This window comes from Salvia splendens, chromosome 8 (assembly GCF_004379255.2).
Source record: "Salvia splendens isolate huo1 chromosome 8, SspV2, whole genome shotgun sequence".
NCBI classification, from domain to species: Eukaryota; Viridiplantae; Streptophyta; class Magnoliopsida; order Lamiales; family Lamiaceae; genus Salvia; species Salvia splendens.
The window spans coordinates 18,529,212-18,550,800 of NC_056039.1; positions in this window are offsets into that span (position 1 = coordinate 18,529,212).

A 21,589-nucleotide genomic window follows, 5' to 3' on the forward strand; every position below is an offset into this window, starting at 1 on the left:
AGTACGACGTGTCTATATCGTCGGACTCGGACAACAATTATGATAGATCTCATTCTCATATTCCGTCTAGCACCGGCGGAAATGAGGAGTTGCCTCTTCCCCCTCCACCCACTAATACTACAAAAGCTTTGAAATCTGATATTTTTGTTAAACACTACAAGAAGGTCCCGGTGGTGATTTCAAGTCTTCATGATCCGCACTCTCAAGAAGAGACATCGACGTTTCATGCATATTATAACTATTGTGATAAAGTCTACAAATTTGCGAGTGGTGGGGGATATGGCACCCTCCGTCGTCATTTGGTGACAAAACATCCGGTAGAATGTGACACTACCTCTACCCAAACCCAACTAAACTTCCAACCCGGTGGCTCAGGTTCGTCAGGTACGCCTCTTTTTAAATATGATCAAAATTTTTTTTCTGACGTTATGACTAGATGGGCTACAATGAAGCATTTTCCTTTTAATGTTTATGATGACAAAAAAATTGAGGTTACTGTGCAAAGTGGTTTAAACGTAGCTATCAAAAGAATAGGTCGAATGACCGTTCAACGATATACCGTTAGACAATGTTTAGAGAAAAAGGTTGAATTATTACGTTATTTAGTTAACTTGGGCCACAAAGTGAACATTTGCTCAGATGTATAGACTGATTGTTTTAACCGAAATTCATACATGGGCATTACAGTTCACTTTGTGGATAATAGTTGAACTTTGAACAAGCGTTTAATTGGTTTTAGAGAATTTGAGACACCACACACTACACCCGAAATTGCTTCTTTAATTATTAAGTTTTGAATGAGTTTCAATTATTCAATAAGATATTTTCTATTGGTTTTGATAATGCAACTGCTAACACCGCAAGTATTAGTGATTTGATTGCGGTTTGTGCTCCGGTAATTGAAGGTAAGTATTTTCATCAAAGATGCATATGTCATATTTTAAATTTATGTGTACAAGATGCGCTTGAATTATGGCAAAAGCATGTTGGTCATATTAGAACTGCAGTTAGATTAATCCATCAAAAGCCAGCTATTGGCAAAGCTTGGAAGAAATATTGCCATCAAAAGAATGTAAGATATACGAATTTTACTATGGATGTGTCTCATAGATGGAATTCGACATATGATTGCATGAATTCTACTTTGACGCATAAAGATTCTTTATGTGATTTTTTTAGAACCTATCACGTTCATGATTATATCTTTCGCATAGTTGTTGGGAACATAGCGTGGCTTTATTTAAATTGTTCAAATATTTCAAAAATGCTACTGTTGAATTATCGGGTGTTTATTATTGCACTTTTGTTCGTGTTTTAGAGCATTGCATGTACATATCACTTGGTTTTAAAACTGCAATGAAAAATGCTTTCTCTTCACCTGAATTGATGTGTGTTTTATATTATATGATTGAAAAATGGCTTAAGTATTTCAGTAAGATTCCAACGGTGTTTTTGATTGCAAAGGTCTTGGATCCAAAATGGAAATTAACCGGTACCTCCAGGATTTTAGATTTTTATTATAACAATTTGAGTTCTATTGATCTTCGTCCACTTCAAGCAGTGCAATCGGATACCATTGACGAATTTGGAGTAGACATCTCAGAAACATTTCAAATAACCCTCCCGGATCGGTCAATTATCTAACAAACCTTCGAGTTTAACTTGCATGCTCTCTACACCGAATATGAAACAAAGTATAACAGTACCCACCAAGTCAGAAGACCCCCCCTCCTCCACAACATAACTATGGCTTCGCATTACAAGCCGATTCTGATGACCCCGACGCGCAATCCCAATTATCCGACCTATACAGCTACAACACCGGCGGAAGGTCCTCAGGTATGGTAAGTAAATTAGATTTATATTTCGATTCACTCTTTTCCTTTGGTGATGAAGGTCCTACTCCTCCCGCCCAAATCGACGTCCTCGATTGGTGGGGAACCCACGAGAAAGATTTTCACATACTTCCGTCAATGACCAAGGAGATTTTTTCTGTTTCGGCTACCACTGTCGCCGTCGAGTCCGCTTTTAGTGTTGGCTCGCGTGTGTTGGATGAATCAAGAAGTAAGCTCTCCGCGAAAAATATGGAAGCCGTGATATTACTTGATGATTGGGCCAAAGCTGATGTCAGAGAACAAGAAAATGATTGGGATGATGGTCAGGAGGGATCACAAGATGAATTCACCGAGGATGAATTGTAGGCCAATCGTCAACCGCCGCCGGCCAAGCCAAATAGGTAAGTAAGGTAAGAGAACTACGTGGGCTTTGATTCCCTATTACAAATGAGCATTGGGGATACGTAGGCACCTCAACTTAAATTTTAAATTTAAGTTGAGCTCAAGTCCTTTTTTCTTTATTTCTTTTTTTCCATTTGTTCCTACTTTTAAAATATGCAAATACAATTCAATAATTGTATTTGTATATACTCTAGTCGATGAAGTAGATTTCTCTATAAGGCTAAATCCGGGAAACTTTTGACAATTCTACTATAATTGTTGATTGTTAGACTAAACTCAACATTTAAAGTTGAATTGTTAAAGGTGTCCTCAATTTAGTTATGTAGAAAAATCTTCTTCGCCTACTAAGAGTATATATACTTATAAGTTTTTTTATAAGAACTTCTAAGTCTTTTTTGTAATTTGTAATTATCTTCTTTGTTGACTAGTAGACTCGTTGTATTTAAATTTTTGTTTAATTCTTCAAAACCTCAAGGTTTTTATGATTTGTAATTGTTGTAACGTGTAATCTCAATAAAATTGTAACTTTCATCGTGTTTTTTTGAATTTTATTTACGCAAATTTCATACATAAACAAATAAAAAAAATGAAAAAAATTTTGGACGAACCGCCGAACCGGCCCGGAACCGGCGGTTCAGGCAAAAAACCGGTGGTTTTGAACCGCCCCGTAAACCGGTGGTTTTTTGAACCGAAACCGGAACCGCCGGGACCCTTGGCGGGCCGGTTTCGGTTCATGGGAATCATGAACCGTGAACCGGCGGTTCATGAACCGGAACCGGCGGTTCCTGAACCGTGTGCATGCCTACCTCCGTCTAATACTCCATTTACTTTTTACTATTTCTAGCAATGAATTTCATACTCTCTCCTAAAACTTTTGGGCACGGAGATTAAAAAATTATGTTAAATAAATTAAATAAAATAAAAATAAATATGAGAGGACAAAAGTAGGAGAGATGAAGAGAGAATAAAGTTGGTGATGAAATAAAGTAAGAGTGATTGGATGTTTTGTTTTTTTGTCAAAAAAGGAAATGACTCAACTTTATTGTAACGTCCCAAAAGGAATACAACTCAACTTAGTTGGGCGGAGGGAGTATTTCACTAATTTATCTCACTTCACTCCCATTTCATTATTAAACTAATAAGTACTTAATAATGTTTTAAGAAATGTAAAAATAGTGCATTAGAAAAGTGAGTGGAATATGAGTCTTCTAATAAAATGTCAACGAAGTGAGTTAGTAGATTGTCTGATCTACTTAGAGCACTCGCAATGCGTCCCGCGGGTGTCTCTTATCTCGTCCCTCCGAGACGAGATGGATGCGAGAGGCGTTGCAGTGTCCCGTCTCGTCCCTCTCTCACCGAGACGACCGTCTCACAGAGACGGCTGGCGCGCCAGCTCGCCACGCGCCCGCGCGACGTGGCGCGCGCTGACGCCCACTCACCGGCCCACGAGTGGGCTTCGTCACGCTGACGCAATAAATCATTTTTTTAAATATGAATTTAATATAAAAAAATTAAAAATTAAAAAACGGTAATTTGACAGTTCAACGGTCATTTAAAAAAATATATATATATTTTTTTTATTCTATAAATACTCCTCTTTTCACACACACAAATACACATTTATTCTTCTCAAATCATCTCTCTTTCCTCTCCAATCTTCATCTCAAATCATCTCTTTTATTCTTCTCCCAAATTTAATCCATTCATGGATCCATTTGAGCAAATGCGTCGAATAATTGAAGAATCGCTTAAAGAAGATCGCCGTAGGGAGGCGGAGGAAGCCGCGCCGCCTCAACGACGATCCCGGACTTACATCCATCGTGACCTGTCACGACCGCACTTCCTAAGGATAGGAAGCACGGGAAATCGTGACCCGTGGGGGAAATAAGAAGCGGGGAAGAAGGGGGGAATAACAATTCAAGGCAATACAACTTAACAATCAAAGATGAAATTCCATTTAAATTAACCAACGTTTCCAAACCGAAGTTTGCATAATGAGATAACAGAGTTTAGCAAATAAGAAAATACAGAGTCTCTTAAGACATCGAATAGCGGAAGCAATTTGAGAGTTTAGCTACTACTATGTATGAAGACATAATAGTAACCGGACCAGTTCTTGAATCATCACTCAACATCCTCCGCCTCCCGACCTCGCTCAACCTGCACATAGAGAAAACATATGCAGGGGCTGAGTACTTGATGCACCCAGTGAACTCATGCCCGAAAACATTCATCGTTAAGATATGTCAAGCCATCATCGAGTGAATCCCGGGTTTTTCTTTCAAAGGCCGAGAAACACTAAAGTTCATTTCCTTAAAAAGTGTCCGCGCGGACAAACATCATCCTCCATCATATACTATATCTGAACCATCATGTGAAACGAGACTGTGGCCACAATCTGGATCACTGGACCGGCCGACCTAGGGGACGGCTCACGATCCCTATCAGTGCACTAGTCCGAGTAGGGACTCACTCCCTAGTCAGACCCGAATTCGTTAACTATCAAAGTCTAGTCGGATATTATCCCAGTAGACAATCAGATGGGCAATTCAAAACATAAAAACGGCATGACATACTATTTTAAACCACCCTTATTTCACCATAAACATATCATTTCAAAATAACAGAATTTAAGTAATAAAGCCCACCTCAAACCCTTCGGATTTCTGTAAAAACTTCTTCGTTCCGACTGTTAACGCACGTGCGAACCACCGTTTCGGAAAACACATAACATTCATATCAAAACGCGGAAACGACGAAAATTAGAATGCATGCACTCTAATTAAATTCCTTAAATCTTCTTTCTCGGTTTCCGTGCATTTTTGGTTATTCGGCGGCCACCCAAGGCGTCGCGTGCGACGCCGATCGGCCGCTTATGCTCGTTCTTTTCTTCGTTGGACCCTCGTATTTTCCATAACGTCGTAAATAATTTCTAAAAACTATTTAAGCGCATAATTTAATTTTCGTAATTATTTACCGTCGAAAAAGTATTATTTCATACCTAGGTAAATTATTCACTCTTAAAACAAGAACTTACGGAAAAACTTAAATATTTTCCCCCGATTAAACTCTTAATTACCGGCACGGGATTAAATTTCTTAGCCCTCTAATTCCTCCAAAATTACTTAGTGAGCCCCATTAATTAAAAGAATAGCCCAAAATTAAATTAGAGTTCCAACTAATTACTAAAAAGGCCCAACTACTAAAAAAAACCCAAGGCCCAACAAAAAAAGTACATGGCCCAATTCCCTCTATCTTCTTTCTCTCTTTCTTCCCCATCTCTCTCCTCTCTTCTTTCTCTCTCCCCGACTCCTTCTCCCTCGCCGATTCTCCCTCTCTTGGCTAACCGGCTGCCACCACGAACAGCCGCCCCATCCCGTCGCCGTCGCTCTGGAGTCGCCCGCCGTCGCCGTCCCTACCCGCAGCTGCCGCCGCTGCCCGCCGCCGAGAAGCTGCTGCCGCCAAGGAGGGTGCACGGCACCGCTGCCGTGCGGTTGGAGCTGCTGCCTCGCCACGCCGAGAGCGGCTGTCTCGCCGTTGCGCCACTGTCTCCAATGTCCACCCTCGCAAATGGAGATGCCTGCCATCGGGGAGACGTCGAGCGGCTGTCCGCCGCTGCCTGTCACCGGCGGCGGCTTCTCCTCCTCCAAAACCACTCCGAAAAGTCCTGCAACACACATTATACTTAAAAAGTTACGTTCTTTCCTAGTTTCGGTTACGTACGGCGATCGTTTGAAGGTTCTAAGTCGGTTTCTATTTAGTTTGGTTATGGAAGAAAAGTCAAGGACTATAGGCATGCAAAGCTAAAACAACACATGCTTTGAGGGTGGAAAAGATAGTATACCTCAAGAGCTTGAATTTTGACGATGGTTGAACAAAAATGGTGAAACCAACTCCTCCTTCTTCTCGGCTATTCCTCTCGCCGGTTCTCTCTCTCTCTCTCTCTCTCTCTTTTTTCTTGAAGTGTGGATGATGAGAGGAGTTAGTGGGGAGGGTAATGAAGGAGTAGTGGTGACTCTTGGATTTGTGGGAGTAATGGTAGCAGATGAAGGGTGTTGGAGATGGAGAGTCTCCTCCAAGATGAAGGGAGGCCGTCGGCCATGGAAAAAAAGAAGAAGAAGAGAAAGGCTTTTGGGCTTGAAATAATTAAACTCTATGTTGTGGGCTCAAACTAATTTAATTTGGTTTGGGCTCAATCTAATTGGAAGCCCAAGTTAGAAAAAAAACTACTACTATTTGATGAGTTTAGAGAATAATTAGAAATCCAAAATAATTGGACTCTAATTAAATATGAAAAGCCCAAGAAAGAACCGTACTTTATTTTTCGTACTCTTCCTTCGACTAAACCTCGATTTACGCGCATTGTTATCCAACAACATATATTCCTTTCCACATAAATTCATTTGTCTTGCTAAGAATAACAATTTCATCGTCATTCTTTCAACGAGACCTCCAACATGTCTCCCAACGTTCACAAATTAAACAATTAAGCACGTTCCTTTTCACATTTAACACATAAACCATAACTTTTTCCCATATCACATTTATCGAGAAGCAAGCATCTCGGAATAATTGTATCAATTATTTCGTTACATAACATTAATTTCTTACTTAAGGTACGGGTGTTACATTCTACCCACCTTAACAGAAATTTCATCCCGAAATTTACTCATTTCCAACGAAAAGCTCTTGGTATTTCTCTTTCATTTTATCCTCGAGTTCCCAAGTAGCCTCCTCGTGGCCATGGTGTTTCCAAAGCACTTTCACGGAAACGATTGACTTATTCCTCAACTCCTGCACTTTCCTGTCCATAATAGCTTCGGGCTTTTCCTCGTAACTCAAGTCGGGATTCAAGATCATTTCCTCTTGAAGAACCACGTGTTTGGGATCGAACACGTACTTTCGTAATTGTGACACATGGAAAACGTTATGCACAGTCCCAAAACTTGGTGGTAGTGCCAACCTATACGCTACGGGTCCTACCTTCTCAAGGATTTCATAAGGCCCTACGTATCGTGGCTTCAACTTCCCCTTTACACCAAACCTCGTTATTCCCTTCGACGGAGATACTTTCAAAAACACCTTATCTCCCGTGTTGAACTGTAAATCTGTACGCCGGACATCAGCATACGACTTCTGTCGGTCTTGTGCTTCTTTTATCCTTAGTCGAATTTGTCGCACAATCTCTATCATTTCTTCGACCGAATCTGGCCCGAGTATTCTTCTTTCACCAACCTCATCCCAGTAGGGTGGTGATCTACACTTCCTCCCATACAATGCTTCATATGGGGCCATATTTATTGTCGCCTGGAAACTGTTGTTATAGGCAAACTCGATCAAAGGTAGTACAACTTCCCAATTTTCTCCTCTGTCAAGAACCACGGCCCTCAACATGTCCTCGAGAGTTTGAATCGTTCTCTCGGACTGTCCATCGGTTTGTGGATAGAAAGCAATACTAAAATTCAGTCGCGTACCAAGCTCTCGTTGCAAACTTATCCAAAATCTTGAAGTGAACCTGGTGCCTCGGTCCGACGTGATTGTCGCTGGCACTCCATGTAGCCGAATGATTTCTTTCACATAAATCCGAGCTAGCTTGTCGGATCCATGCGTTATAGGGATGGGTATAAAATGCGCACTCTTGGTGAGGCGGTCTATGATTACCCAAATGGCCGTATTCCCTTGTCGGGTCTTTGGCAAACCCGTCACAAAATCCATAGCGATATGTTCCCATTTCCACTCCGGGATTTCCAACGGTTGCAGCTTCCCATAGGGTCGTTGATGTAAAGCTTTTACTTGTTGACACGCCAAACATCTTTCCACAAACTAAGCTATGTCCCTCTTCATTCCATCCCACCAGAATGATCCCTTCAAGTCCTAGTACATCTTCGTACTTCCAGGATGAGCGGTGTATGGAGTCTCGTGTGCCTCGGTCAGAATTTCATTTCGAAGTCCTTCGTCGCCTGGCACACATAGTCTCCCATCGTAGGTGAGAGCATTATCAGCCTCCTCTCGAAACTTCTCTTGTTCGCCCTTTCTCACCTTCAGTCGAACTTTCTCCAAATTTTTATCATTACGTTGCCCTTCTATTATCCTTGTCCGTAGATCGGATGCAATTACCAAGGTGCCAATCTTTCCCTTCATCGTCTCCGGAGCTCTCACCACCTCCAATCGCATCTTGCTGAAATCGCGAATCAATTCCGCTTCCTGAGTGAGAAAAGTAGCCAACTGCGGTTGGGCTTTCCGGCTCAAAGCATCTGCCACTACATTTGCTTTGCCCGGATGATAGTTAATGCCACAGTCATAATCCTTGACTAGTTCGAGCCATCTGCTTTGCCTCATATTCAAGTCTTTCTGTTCAAAGAAGTATTTCAGACTCTTGTGGTCGGTAAAAATCTCACACCGAACTCCATAGAGATGGTGCCTCCAAATCTTCAATGCGTGCACAACAGCCGCTAGTTCTAAGTCATGAGTAGGGTAGTTCAACTCGTGTGGCCTCAACTGCCGCGAAGCATAGGCAATCACCTTACCATTCTGCATCAAAACACACCCCAGTCCAACCTTCGACGCATCGGTGTAAACCACATAGTCTACTCCCGGTTCCGGCACGGCTAGAATAGGTGCGGTGGTCAACTTCTCCTTCAACACTTGGAAATTAGTTTCACACTCCGGTGTCCAATTAATCTTGGTCCCCTTCTTCCGTTGTTGAGTCATTGGCCTGACGATTTTCGAAAATCCTTCAATAAATCTTCGGTAGTATCCTGCCAGTCCAAGGAAACTTCGGATCTCGTTTGGGGTCTTCGGCGCCTTCCACTGTTGTGCGGCCTCCACTTTCGCGGGGTCAACTCGAATCCCTTCGGCCGTCACAATATGCCCCAGAAAATTCACTTCCTTTAGCCAGAATTCACACTTACTGAACTTGGCGTACAATTTTTCCGTTCTGAGTGTTTCCAACGTGATCCTTAGGTGCTCCTCATGTTCTTTTTCATTCTTCGAGTAAACCAGTACATCATTTATGAATACCAGAACGAACTTGTCCAAGTATGGATGAAATACTCGATTCATTAAGTCCATAAATACCGCCGGTGCATTTGTCAGTCCAAATGGCATTACTACAAACTCATAATGCCCATACCTCATTCGGAATGCCGTCTTGGGTATGTCCTCCCTTCGTACCCTCAACTGGTGATATCCCGACCTTAAATCCATTTTCGAGAATACTCCTGCTCCCCTGAGTTGATCGAATAGTCATCTATTCTCGGCAGAGGATACTTGTTCTTGAGAGTTAACTTGTTCAATTCCCGGTAGTCTATGCACATCCTCAGTGTCCCGTCTTTCTTCTTTACAAACAGCACCGGTGCTCCCCACGGCGACACACTCGGTTGGATAAAACCCAAGTCCAGTAGTTCTTGTAGCTGGATTTTGAGTTCTTCCAACTCCTTCGGCGCCATCCTATAGGGTGCTTTCGACACTGGTGCGGCTCCTGGTTCCAGATCGATAGTAAACTCCAACTGTCGGTCAGGCGGAGGGCCTGGCAAAGCATCGGGAATACATCGGAAAACTCACGTACCACTGCCACATCTTCAACTTTCCTCTCTTTCTTGTCATGTCCCTGTAGATACACAAGATAGGCCGGACACCCCTTTCTAATCATTGTAGTTGCTTGAAGTGCCGATATCACACAAGTTCGCTGATTCATCAAAATTCCGTGGAAGGTAGAGGGCTCCTTCCCTGGGGTTTGTAACGAAATTTGCATCTCTTGGCATCGGATAGTGGCATAATTTTCAGCTAGCCAGTCCATCCCCAAAATAATGTCCACGTTATCCATCGGCATAACATGCAAATTGTGAGCCACTAAGCTAAGTTCTCCCACCATGAGTTCTATATTCGAGCAAGATTGTGAAAGGTCTATAAGGCCTCCTACCGGTGAGTTCACGTTCATCTTATGTTCAAGTTCAACAACAGGCAGTTTTAAAGCAGTCACGCAGGAGTGCGATATAAAGGAGTGAGACGCACCCGTATCAAACAGAACAGCAACAGGCATGTCAAGCAGTGTTCCCATACCTGCCAGATTTTCTTGTTTTGGCTCCCCCTGTGGGGCTTTAGCTTGCTTGCGTCCCAAGGCATAGGCCCTAGCTTGAGTTGGGTATGGTTGGCGACGCTGCTGTTGCTGCTGAGGTGGTGTAGGATTCCCTCGAGGTCCGTTCGGCGTTCCCCCACCTCCAGTATTGTTGTTGCTCGGGCACTCTTTGGCGATGTGTCCAACCCCACCACACTTGTAGCACACGTTGGTCCCGACTCTGCATTCTCCCATGTGGTTCCTCTGACATTTGGCACAAAGAGGTGCTCTCTGGCGGAAATCTCCACCTTGGAATGGAGCAGCTTGCTTTCCTTTTCCCTGGGAAGAGTTTGGGGTACTCTGGAACCTCTTGTTGTCAAAGGGTGCGCGGTTCCCGTCCCATTTCCTCTTGTCCCGGAAATTCTGCTGTGGGGTCGGCGGTGTCGGAGTAGTGGGTGTAACTATCTTTTCCCGTGGCATCGCTTCCTCCACATCCAATGCACGGGACAATGACTCGGCATACGAGAGTCTTCCACGGCATGCCAAAGCCATCCTGATTTCGTGCCTCAGACCGGCACAAAACTTTTCAGCCATCTTCTCATCTGTGTTTACCTGCTCCGGTGCATACCGAGACATGTCACACAGGGCACGGTCATATTCTGTCACAGTCATCCGCCCCTGTTTCAAGTTGTAGAACTCGGCCTCCTTTGCCTTGCGATAGCTCCTTGGAATGTACTTGTCATACAGTTCCTCCTTAAAGTCTTCCCACGTCAAGGTGTCTAACCGTTCCTGTGTCATTGTCCGCTGCTTAGTCTCCCACCAAAACTCTGCGGACCCGGTAAGCTGGTAGGTCACGCACGACAGGCGCTCCTGGTCGGTACATCTTAAGAACTTAAAGATGCGTTCTATGGCCCGAATCCAGGTCTCGGCCTTGGTTGGATCTCCCATTCCGTCAAACACGGGAGGACGTTCCTTTCGGAACTCCTTCTCGATGTTCCGTTCCGGCTGTGGCGGTGGTGGAGGTGGTGGTTGTCTTTCAGGACCCACACTGCTTTGGGTCTCGTTGCTTGCCTCATTCTCGTGGTGAACGGCTGCACGTCGGGGAGGCATTCTGTTCAACATTTGCGTTAGTACGAAAGTCCAATTTTTACCATCACCACACAACACCACACAACTTTTCCAAAGGATATAACACCAACTTTCCCAAACGAACACAACAAAGTAAAACGAACACAACGATAAAACAACGGGAAACTTTATTAACTTTAAACCAACAAGTGCGTGTTTCCACAAGGTCTTTGAAGCAAGGAAAGAAAACAACGTCAAAAGAAACTATTACATAGTTCGCCAAAACAAAACGTTCAAAAGCTAACAAACGGTAAAGAAACACTACTCCTCGGGAGCTCTCTCGTAATTCGCCCCTTCCTCGCTTTCAACCTCAACCTCTCTCGCAAGGGGCTCTTCTTCGGGGTCTTTCTCATCCTCCATGGGATCCTCCTCCTTTTTCTCATCGTTCTCCCTCCCATAAGTAGCGACGTCGATATGCTTATCGATCACAAGAACTTCCGTCGCGGGAGGTGCGGAGGTGCGCATCCCAAGCCTCCTCCTCTTGGGGAAGTTTGGTTGCGGCGTCTCACCCTCGTACCGACCCCCGCTGTAGGGGCTGTGACTCGATGAGGATGTCTCCTTTCTAGGTGGGGCATAGGGTGGCGGTCCGTCACGAGCATCGACCAGGGCTTCCAAGAGGACCTTCACAAAACCATGCATGTCTCCTTGCATGCTGTAGTCGGGAAGCTTATGCCAGACGTATGACCGTGAAGCCTCGTCGGCCCACCTATTCCAAGGTGCCGGTAGTCCATCAATCAATCTCTTGATTCCCTCATAGTGCCTCACTTCACAGCCATGAGCATCCCGCCATAATGTCAAGTAATCGGCGACATAAGATATCAAAGGGGACCTCTCGTCCCTCTCGAACCCGCGATACATTTCCACCGCCCGCAATCCATTCTTAACGTACCTTCCCCTTAACGGTGCGTGGATCATGATCGCCATCTGTCGATTTCCATAAGGAAAAGTCGTAACAATTCTTTCCTCTTTTTTTTTTTTGATTATCATCTAAGGATAGATGTTTCGTATTTTATAAACGTGGTACTTTTGCAACTTCGTCTATCCTTCAATCTATCACAATCGCGTTTCACAAGGTTATCCTTGCCTCGTCACCTCATCATTCTTTGGAAATCGCGCCCTTCGGCACCCCATTCGTTCTATTACTTCTAATATACTTCGTTTCAAACTTTTGCTTTCTTTCGCGTTGAGCGCGGTGAGACGGAGTGTTGAGTGTTAAGCGAATACTCTTTTAGTCTAGCGAAACGAGTCTAGACTAGATTGAATAAATGACTCTCGGTCCAGAGCGGAAGAAAAGATTGCTCTGATACCATTCTGTCACGACCGCACTTCCTAAGTATAGGAAGCACGGGAAATCGTGACCCGTGGGGGAAATAAGAAGCGTTGAAGAAGGGGGAAAAACAATTCAAGGCAATACAACTTAACAATCAAAGATGAAATTCCATTTAAATTAACCAACGTTTCCAAACCGAAGTTTGCATAATGAGATAACAGAGTTTAGCAAATAAGAAAAATACAGAGTTTCTTAAGACATCGAATAGCGGAAGCAATTTGAGAGTTTAGCTACTACTATGTATGAAGACATAATAGTAACCGGACCAGTTCTTGAATCATCACTCAACATCCCCCGCCTCCCGACCTCGCTCAACCTGCACATAGAGAAAACATATGCAGGGGCTGAGTACTTGATGCACCCAGTGAACTCATGCCCGAAAACATTCATCGTTAAGATATGTCAAGCCATCATCGAGTGAATCCCGGGTTTTTCTTTCAAAGCCCGAGAAACACTAAAGTTCATTTCCTTAAAAAGTGTCCGCGCGGACTAACATCATCCTCCATCATATACTATATCTGAACCATCATGTGAAACGAAACTGTGGCCACAATCTCGATCACTGGACCGGCCGACCTAGGGGACGGCTCACGATTCCTATCAGTGAACTAGTCCGAGTAGGGACTCACTCCCTAGTCAGACCCGAATTCGTTAACTATCAAAGTCTAGTAGGATATTATCCCAGTAAACAATCAGATGGGCAATTCAAAACATAAAAACGGCATGACATACTATTTTAAACCACCCTTATTTCACCATAAACATATAATTTCAAAATAACAGAATTTAAGTAATAAAGCCCACCTCAAACCCTTCGGATTTCCGTAAAAACTTCTTCGTTCCGACTGTTAACGCGCGTGCGAACCACCTTTTTGGAAAACACATAACATTCATATCAAAACACGGAAACGACGACAATTAGAATGCATGCACTCTAATTAAATTCCTTAAATCTTCTTTCTCGGTTTCCGTGCATTTTTGGTTATTCGGCGGCCGCCCAAGGCGTCGAGTGCGACGCCGGTCGGCCGCTTATGCTCGTTCTTTTCTTCGTTGGCCCCTCGTATTTTCCATAACGTCGTAACTAATTTCTAAAAACTATTTACGCGCATACTTTAATTTTCGTAATTCTTTACCGTTGAAAAAATATTATTTCATACCTAGGTAAATTATTCACTCTTAAAACAAGAACTTACGGAAAAACTTAAATATTTTCCCCCAATTAAACTCTTAATTACCGGCCCGGGATTAAATTTCTTAGCCCTCTTATTCCTCCAAAATTACGTAGTGAGCCCCATCAATTAAAAGAATAGCCCAAAATTAAATTAGAGTTCCAACTAATTAATAAAAAGGCCCAACAACTAAAAAAAACCCAAGGCCCAACAAAAAAAGTACATGGCCCAATTCCCTCTATCTTCTTTCTCTCTTTCTTCCCTCTCTTCTTTCTCTCTCCCCGACTCCTTCTCCCTCGCCGACTCTCCCTCTCTCGGCCAACCGACTGCCACCACGAACAGCCGCCCCATCCCGTCGCCGTCGCTCTGGAGTCGCCCGCCGTCGCCGTCCCTACCCGCAGCTGCCGCCGGGAAGCTGCTGCCGCCGAGGAGGGTACACGGCACCGCTGCCGTGCGGTTGGAGTTGCTGCCTCGCCGTTGCGCCAATGTCGCACTGTCCACCGTCGCAAATGGAGATGCCTGCCGTCGGGGAGACGTAGAGCGGCTGTCCGCCGCTGCCCGTCACCGGCGGCGGCTTCTCCTCCTCCGAAACCACTCCGAAAAGTCCCGCAACATGCGTTATACTTAATAAGTTACGTTCTTTCCTAGTTTCGGTTACGTACGGCGATCGTTTGAAGGTTCTAAGTCGGTTTCTACTTAGTTTGGTTATGGAAGAAAAGTCAAGGACTATAGGCATGCAAAGCTAAAACAACACATGCTTTGAGGGTGGAAAAGATAGTATACCTCAAGAGCTTGAATTTTGATGATGGTTGAACAAAAATGGTGAAACCAACTCCTCCTTCTTCTCGGCTATTCCTCTCGCCGGTTCTCTCTCTCTCTCTCTCTTTTTTCTTGAAGTGTGGATGATAAGAGGAGTTAGTGGGGAGGGTAATGAAGGAGTAGTGGTGACTCTTGGATTTATGGGAGTAATGGTAGCAGATGAAGGGTGTTGGAGATGGAGAGTCTCCTCTAAGATGAAGGGAGGCCGTCGGCCATGGAAAAAAAAGAAGAAGAGAAAGGCTTTTGGGCTTGAAATAATTAAACTCTATGTTGTGGGCTCAAACTAATTTAATTTGGTTTGGGCTCAATCTAATTGGAAGCCCAAGTTAGAAAAAAAACTACTACTATTTGATGAGTTTAGAGAATAATTAGAAATCCAAAATAATTGGACTCTAATTAAATATGAAAAGCCCAAGAAAGAACAGTACTTTATTTTTCATAATCTTCCTTCGACTAAACCTCGATTTACGCGCATCGTTATCCAACAACATATATTCCTTTCCACATAAATTCATTTGTCTTGCTAAGAATAGCAATTTCATCGTCATTCTTTCAACGAGACCTCCAACATGTCTCCCAACGTTCACAAATTAAACATTTAAGCACGTTCCTTTTCACATTTAACACATAAACCATAACTTTTTCCCATATCACATTTATCGAGAAGCACAACATCTTGGAATAATTTATCAATTATTTCGTTACATTACATTAATTTCTTACTTAAGGTACGGGTGTTACATGATCGGGAGGAAGCCGGTGCAAGGTTAGTACGCGACTACTTCTGTGATAACTCGGTATGGGGAGAGACCTACTTCTGTCGCCGTTTCCGCAGCCGGAAACCGCTATTTTTGCACATCGCAAATACATTGGAAGCCCGGGAAGAGTTCTTCCAAGAAGGGTTCGACGTCGTTGGCCGTCCCAGCCACACGACGCTGCAGAAATGTACTGCATCAATCCGTCAGCTTGCTACTGGACAAACGGCGGATTTGTTCGACTAATACCTCCACATTGGAGAAAGCACTGGGAGAATGTGCTTGATGAACTTCTGCAAAGGCGTCTGGACAGCCTTCACCAACAAATTTCTCCGGAAGCCTAGCATGACAGATGGTTAGTTTCTGCTCCACCTTCACGAAGAAGTGCACGGATTCCCCGGGATACTTGGCAGCGTCGATTGCATGCATTGGCAATTGAAGAATTGCCTTGTGGCGTGGAGGGGGTCATACACGAGCGGCCACCCACCCCACCGTTATACTCGAGGCCGTCGCCGACTACCGGCTATGGATTTGGCATGCGTACTTCGGGGTCTCCGGATTGAACAACGACGTCAACGTGTTCAACCAATCCGACCTCTTCGCCGAAGTTTTGGATGGTAAAGCGCCGGCCATCAACTTCATCGCTAACAACCGGCGGTATAAAATGGGGTACTATCTTGCCGACGGCATCTACCCGAAGTGGCCAACCTTCGTAAAGACGTTCAACAGGTCGGTGAACGAAAAACAGGCTCTTTTTGCGCAGAAGCAAGAGGCTGCTCGCAAGGATGTGGAGAGGGCGTTCGGGGTTCTCCAAGCGCGCTTCAACAATATCAAAGCCCCGGCTCGTACGTGGTTTATGGAGAATATGGTCGACATCATGTATACGTGCATAATCTTGCACAACATGATTGTTGCCGACGAAGGACCTGAGGCGGGAAATTGGTTCGACCCTGAAACCCCGAGAAGCTCTACAGCAAGTAGTCCGCCTCGCAGTGGAGTGCATCCGTCCATGCAAGATCGGTTGTCTATTCGGGTAAGGACACGCAATTCTACCGCCCACGCCCAACTCCAAGATGATCTAATGGAGCACATTTGGGCAAACTTTGGCAACCAGTAGAGTGCGCGGAAGAAATAAAATTATGTAATTTTAATATTTTTTTAGTATTTTAATTATATGTTTTTTAAATTTTTTTAGAATTTGAAGCTGTAATTTTATTTTATTTTATTTAATGAAGTGTGTTTTTATTAATTGAATTTGTTGGAAATAAAAATAAAAAAATGAAATTGAATGAATAGTTAAGGGATGAGATGGTTAAGAGACGGATAAGAGATGGAGGGTTGCAGGTGCTGGCTCTTAGTTAAGAAATGTAGTGAAAAGTACAGTGGGGCCCATGAATAGTTAAGAGATGAGACGATTAAGAGACAGATAAGAGACAGCGTTGCGGATGACATTAGGATTTATGATAAAAGTGAAATGCGACTCTTATTGTGAGACAGACCTATATGACAAAATGCGACTCTTATTATGGGACGGAAAGCGTGTATAAAAGTAGAACTCATCTTTCACTAATCCTTTTCCACTCATTTTCTACTACATTTCTTAAAATTTGTGTCATTTCTATTGTTGACTTATAATCATGAACGGAAGTAGCATATTTATTTGTGAATAATGTTCTTTCTTGAGTACCCAAAAGAAGCTCCATTTTGTGGCGTGACAGAATGTCACGACCGCCCATACAAGGGGTACCACAAACGCGGCGATCGTGACCGACATGCATGGATTACAATTAAAAAGAACAGCTTGAATGAATTAAAGAAAGGAAAACAACATAGCTTAAAGATTTTAAGGTTTTATTTTTTTTTCCGAAAAGACATAAGATAAGAAAAAGAATAACTCCTTTTAAAAGAAAAGGACAACGGAACAGTTAGACTTAAGCAATACATCAATTAAAAATTTAAGTAAAACAAACATTAAACTTAAATCTCGAAAAATACCATTTTAAAAAGGGGAACGTAAAACTTGTTTACAACTCATCACCAACATACATGTTCAAACACAAAATCATAAAGATTAAGGTTTTAAGACACAATTTAAAACATAGCAGCGGATAAATAAGGTTCAAGAGAGTCAAAGATCATGCCTATGTATGACGACACAACGTATCCTAGGGTCTTTAGCCAACTCAACATCCACCGCAACATCCCGCTCAACCTGCAAAATTTTTAAAAGAATTTGCAGGGCTGAGTACTTGTTGTACTCAATGGGCTCATGCCGAAAACATTTATCAAGTTATGTCATCCATACCAGTGATCTCGAGTTTTATACGCAGTAAAGAAAATATCACGAGAACACAAAAATGTTTCATAGACTGGCCAGTCAAATAATCTCCCCACTTTTCACATCAATCCAACAGTCACAACCACAGTGCGACGATAGTGTGGCCACACTATTCGCCCACGAGACCGGCCGACTTGCAAGGACGGCTCACGATCCCACCAGTGTACAAAGCCCGATAGGGTTTACGGCCCTACTCGGACCCGAATTCGTTTCACAAAACAGCCATATAGCCTAACGGAGTAAACTCATACGAACTAGGCATCAGGCACACAATCTCATAACAAAACAGTCCATGGCATGACGTAACAGTTAAACCACCCTTGTATCTCCACATAATATTTTTCGGAAAAATAAAGAGGTTTGAAAAGAAAGCCCACCTCGTTCTCTTAGCAAAATCACAACCCAACCTAGCAACTCTCGATCCTCGAGTTCACGAAAACACAACACCCTTGTCAACGACAACACAAGTCAGTCTCACACAACAACATATCACTATGCATGTCCTATCGTTTCTCTCTCATCGTTCTCCTCAATCCCAAAACCCAACATGCATCACAAGGGTATAAAACACACGTAACACCTTTCAACTTATCGCAAGTGATTTCAACAATTAAACACGTTCCTTGCACATACATGCATCAAATAACACTTTTAAACTTGAAACTAAGTGTCATTTAATCAAGGCAGAAAACTGGCAGAATTGCGCGATCGTTTTGTAAAAATCACTTTAAATTCACCCGACCTCAAAACATGCTAAATTTTGGTCACGATACAGAGGACACATTCAAGTTCATCCATGAAAATTTTCATACCGAAATCACGTCATTTAGTTAGTCATATCACATATTGAACTCTCTGGTCGGAACATACAATTTCTGACAGTATTGCGCAGTTCATTTGAAAAATTCACCATACATTCATACGATGCCCAAAAAGGCTGAAAATTTAACATAACACAGAAGACACTTCAAATTTTCATATAGTTCAAGAATTACATCAATCGGAGTTCATTTGGTTAGTCAAACAGAAAACGAAACATTCATGGAGAGAACTCACGTTTCTGGCAGATTTGCGCAGTCGAATTCAAATATTTATTAAAAATTCATTTTTCGATAAAACAGGCTGAAATTCACACGAGACATAGAAAACATCTTGAAGTTTACTCAGTAAAAATGTCGTAGTAAAATTCATTCGTTGGATGGGTCGAATATTGATCATAAGTCACTGGTCGAGCATCACAGAATTCTGGTTCAAATTCGAAAATAGGGTTTTTAAATTTCCACAACGAAAACACCGATTCTTCATGCTCGAAAACACATCATCATGCTTACACATTCCTCAAACACATATTTGCATACCAACTCATATTTTTCACAATTATTTCGATCCAATCACACGTGAATTCGACCAACAATTGTAAAAATCAAACAAGTTCTTACGACACACGATTTCCCCCGTTAAAACTCGCGATCTATCAAACCTACACTCTCTACATGCATGTAGGACTCAAAACATGGTTCAAAAGCGAAGGAGGAGGAAAAGTGTGAGATTATACCTTCCTTTGACAAAACGAATCGGTAGAAACGTGGAATGGAGCGATTTGTCGGAGGTTCTCGAAGCTAACTTCAACGGATGCGAGATCAAAGCTTGAATGGAAGGTTCTTGGAGATGGGAGAGTGGGAGAGGAGAGGAGACGTGTGGGAGAGAATGAGGGAGGGAGCGTGTGATGTTATGGGGGCTAGGGTTAGGGGTTAGTTTATTTTATGTACTAGGATTTATTTACACCCAATTAATAAATAAATTGTGGAAGGAATAAATTAAATACAAATCCCACAATCATGAGGCAAAGTAGGCGTGTGATTTTTGAGGGAAAAGAGGCCAAAATTTGCTGATTTAATTACAAGGAAATATAGCAAATTTTTACTTGGAGAGAATATTCATAAATTAGGAATTAAAGGTGAATATTCCATAAACAAGGGAACAAAAATAAATTAAATCTCCAAGTAGGAGTTAATATGGTGGGGGCCGAAAATTTCAAGAGGAAATTTGTACAAGGAAATTATTTAAATCCCCAATTAAATAGAATAGGATTTAAATTAGGTAATTTCTTTATGGAAAAAGGCTCCCATAAAAAGGCAATAATTAATTAAATTCCCACAAAGGAAATAATGCATAGGGGCGTGTGATATGGAGGAACAATAGAAAAAAATATTCACATCCCCAATTAATTAGACATAGGAATTTATTTGAATAAAAAGGGATCCCACAAATTAGGAAACAATTAAAATATTCTCCAATTTTATTGGAGGGGGCCGAAAATGCTAGGCTAAATAGCCAAGGATAAATATCCCAACTCTCTATTTATTTTGGGTGAAGAAATACATTATCACATGATTTAATTGGATTAAATTCAAAGGAAGGGAGTCAATAAAGCACCAATTAAATCAAAAGGAAATTAATTCTTTCTCCTATAGGGAATTTTCGGAAACTCCCAAGGAAAAATAAAATGGAGTTCGAATTTCATGTAGTACAACTTAGGGGTCATTTGGTTTGAATTTAATTTGGATAAGTATCCCAAAATAATTAATTAAATCCACAAGAAGAAGTATTATTTCAATAATTAGGAAGGGCCGAATATTTCAATGAATCGACTCGAGAAAGGATAAATGCATGATCCTATTAATTATTTCCCCTCATTGGAAAAGTATAAAACTCAAGCTCATCAATCACATTAAACACGATAATTCATTCCACGTAAGGTCACTTAAATCACATAGAAGCAAACGTTTCTAAAATTCCAAAATTCCAATTACATAAAAAGAAGTCACAAAAGTTTGGGATGTTACATCCTTCCCCTCTAAACAGGAATTTCGTCCCGAAATTTAAACGTATCACACAAACAGCTCGGGAAACTTTTCTTTCATCTTATCTTCTAACTCCCACGTAGCTTCCTCGGGACCATGGTGCTTCCACAACACCTTCACGGACGCTATCGACTTGTTTCGTAGCTCTTGTACCTTTCGATCTAGGATTGCTTCGGGCCTTTCCTCGTAGCTCATGTCGGGGGTTAGGATCACTTCCTCCTGATGAATCACATGTTTGGGGTCAAACACGTACTTGCGCAACTGCGACACGTGGAACACGTTGTGCACGTTCCCAAAGCTGGGAGGTAACGCCAAACGATACGCCACAGGACCTACTTCGTCGATGATCTCGTACGGTCCCACAAAACGCGGTTTCAGCTTGCCTTTCACTCCAAATCTCACAACTCCTCTCGTCGGGGACACTTTCAAGAACACTTTGTCGCCAACGTCGAATTTGATTTCCGTTCGACGCACGTCCACATACGACTTCTGTCTATCTTGAGCTTCCTTAATCTTTGCACGGATTTGATGCACAATTTCGGTCATCTCCTTTATAGCGTCGGGTCCTAACATCTTCCTCTCGCCAACTTCATCCCAATAAAGTGGGGATTGACACTTCCTGCCGTACAAGGCTTCATACGGAGCCATATCGATCGTCGCTTGATAGCTATTGTTGTAGGCGAATTCAACCAATGGTAGAACCGTTTCCCAACTTTCCCCTCGATCTAAGACAACTGCACGCAACATATCTTCAAGTGTCTGAATCGTCCTCTCTGACTGCCCATCCGATTGCGGGTGATAAGCAGTGATGAAGTTCAGCTGTGTGCCCAATTCGCGTTGCATACTCATCCAAAACTTTGATGTGAACTTCGTATCGCGGTCGGATACAATGG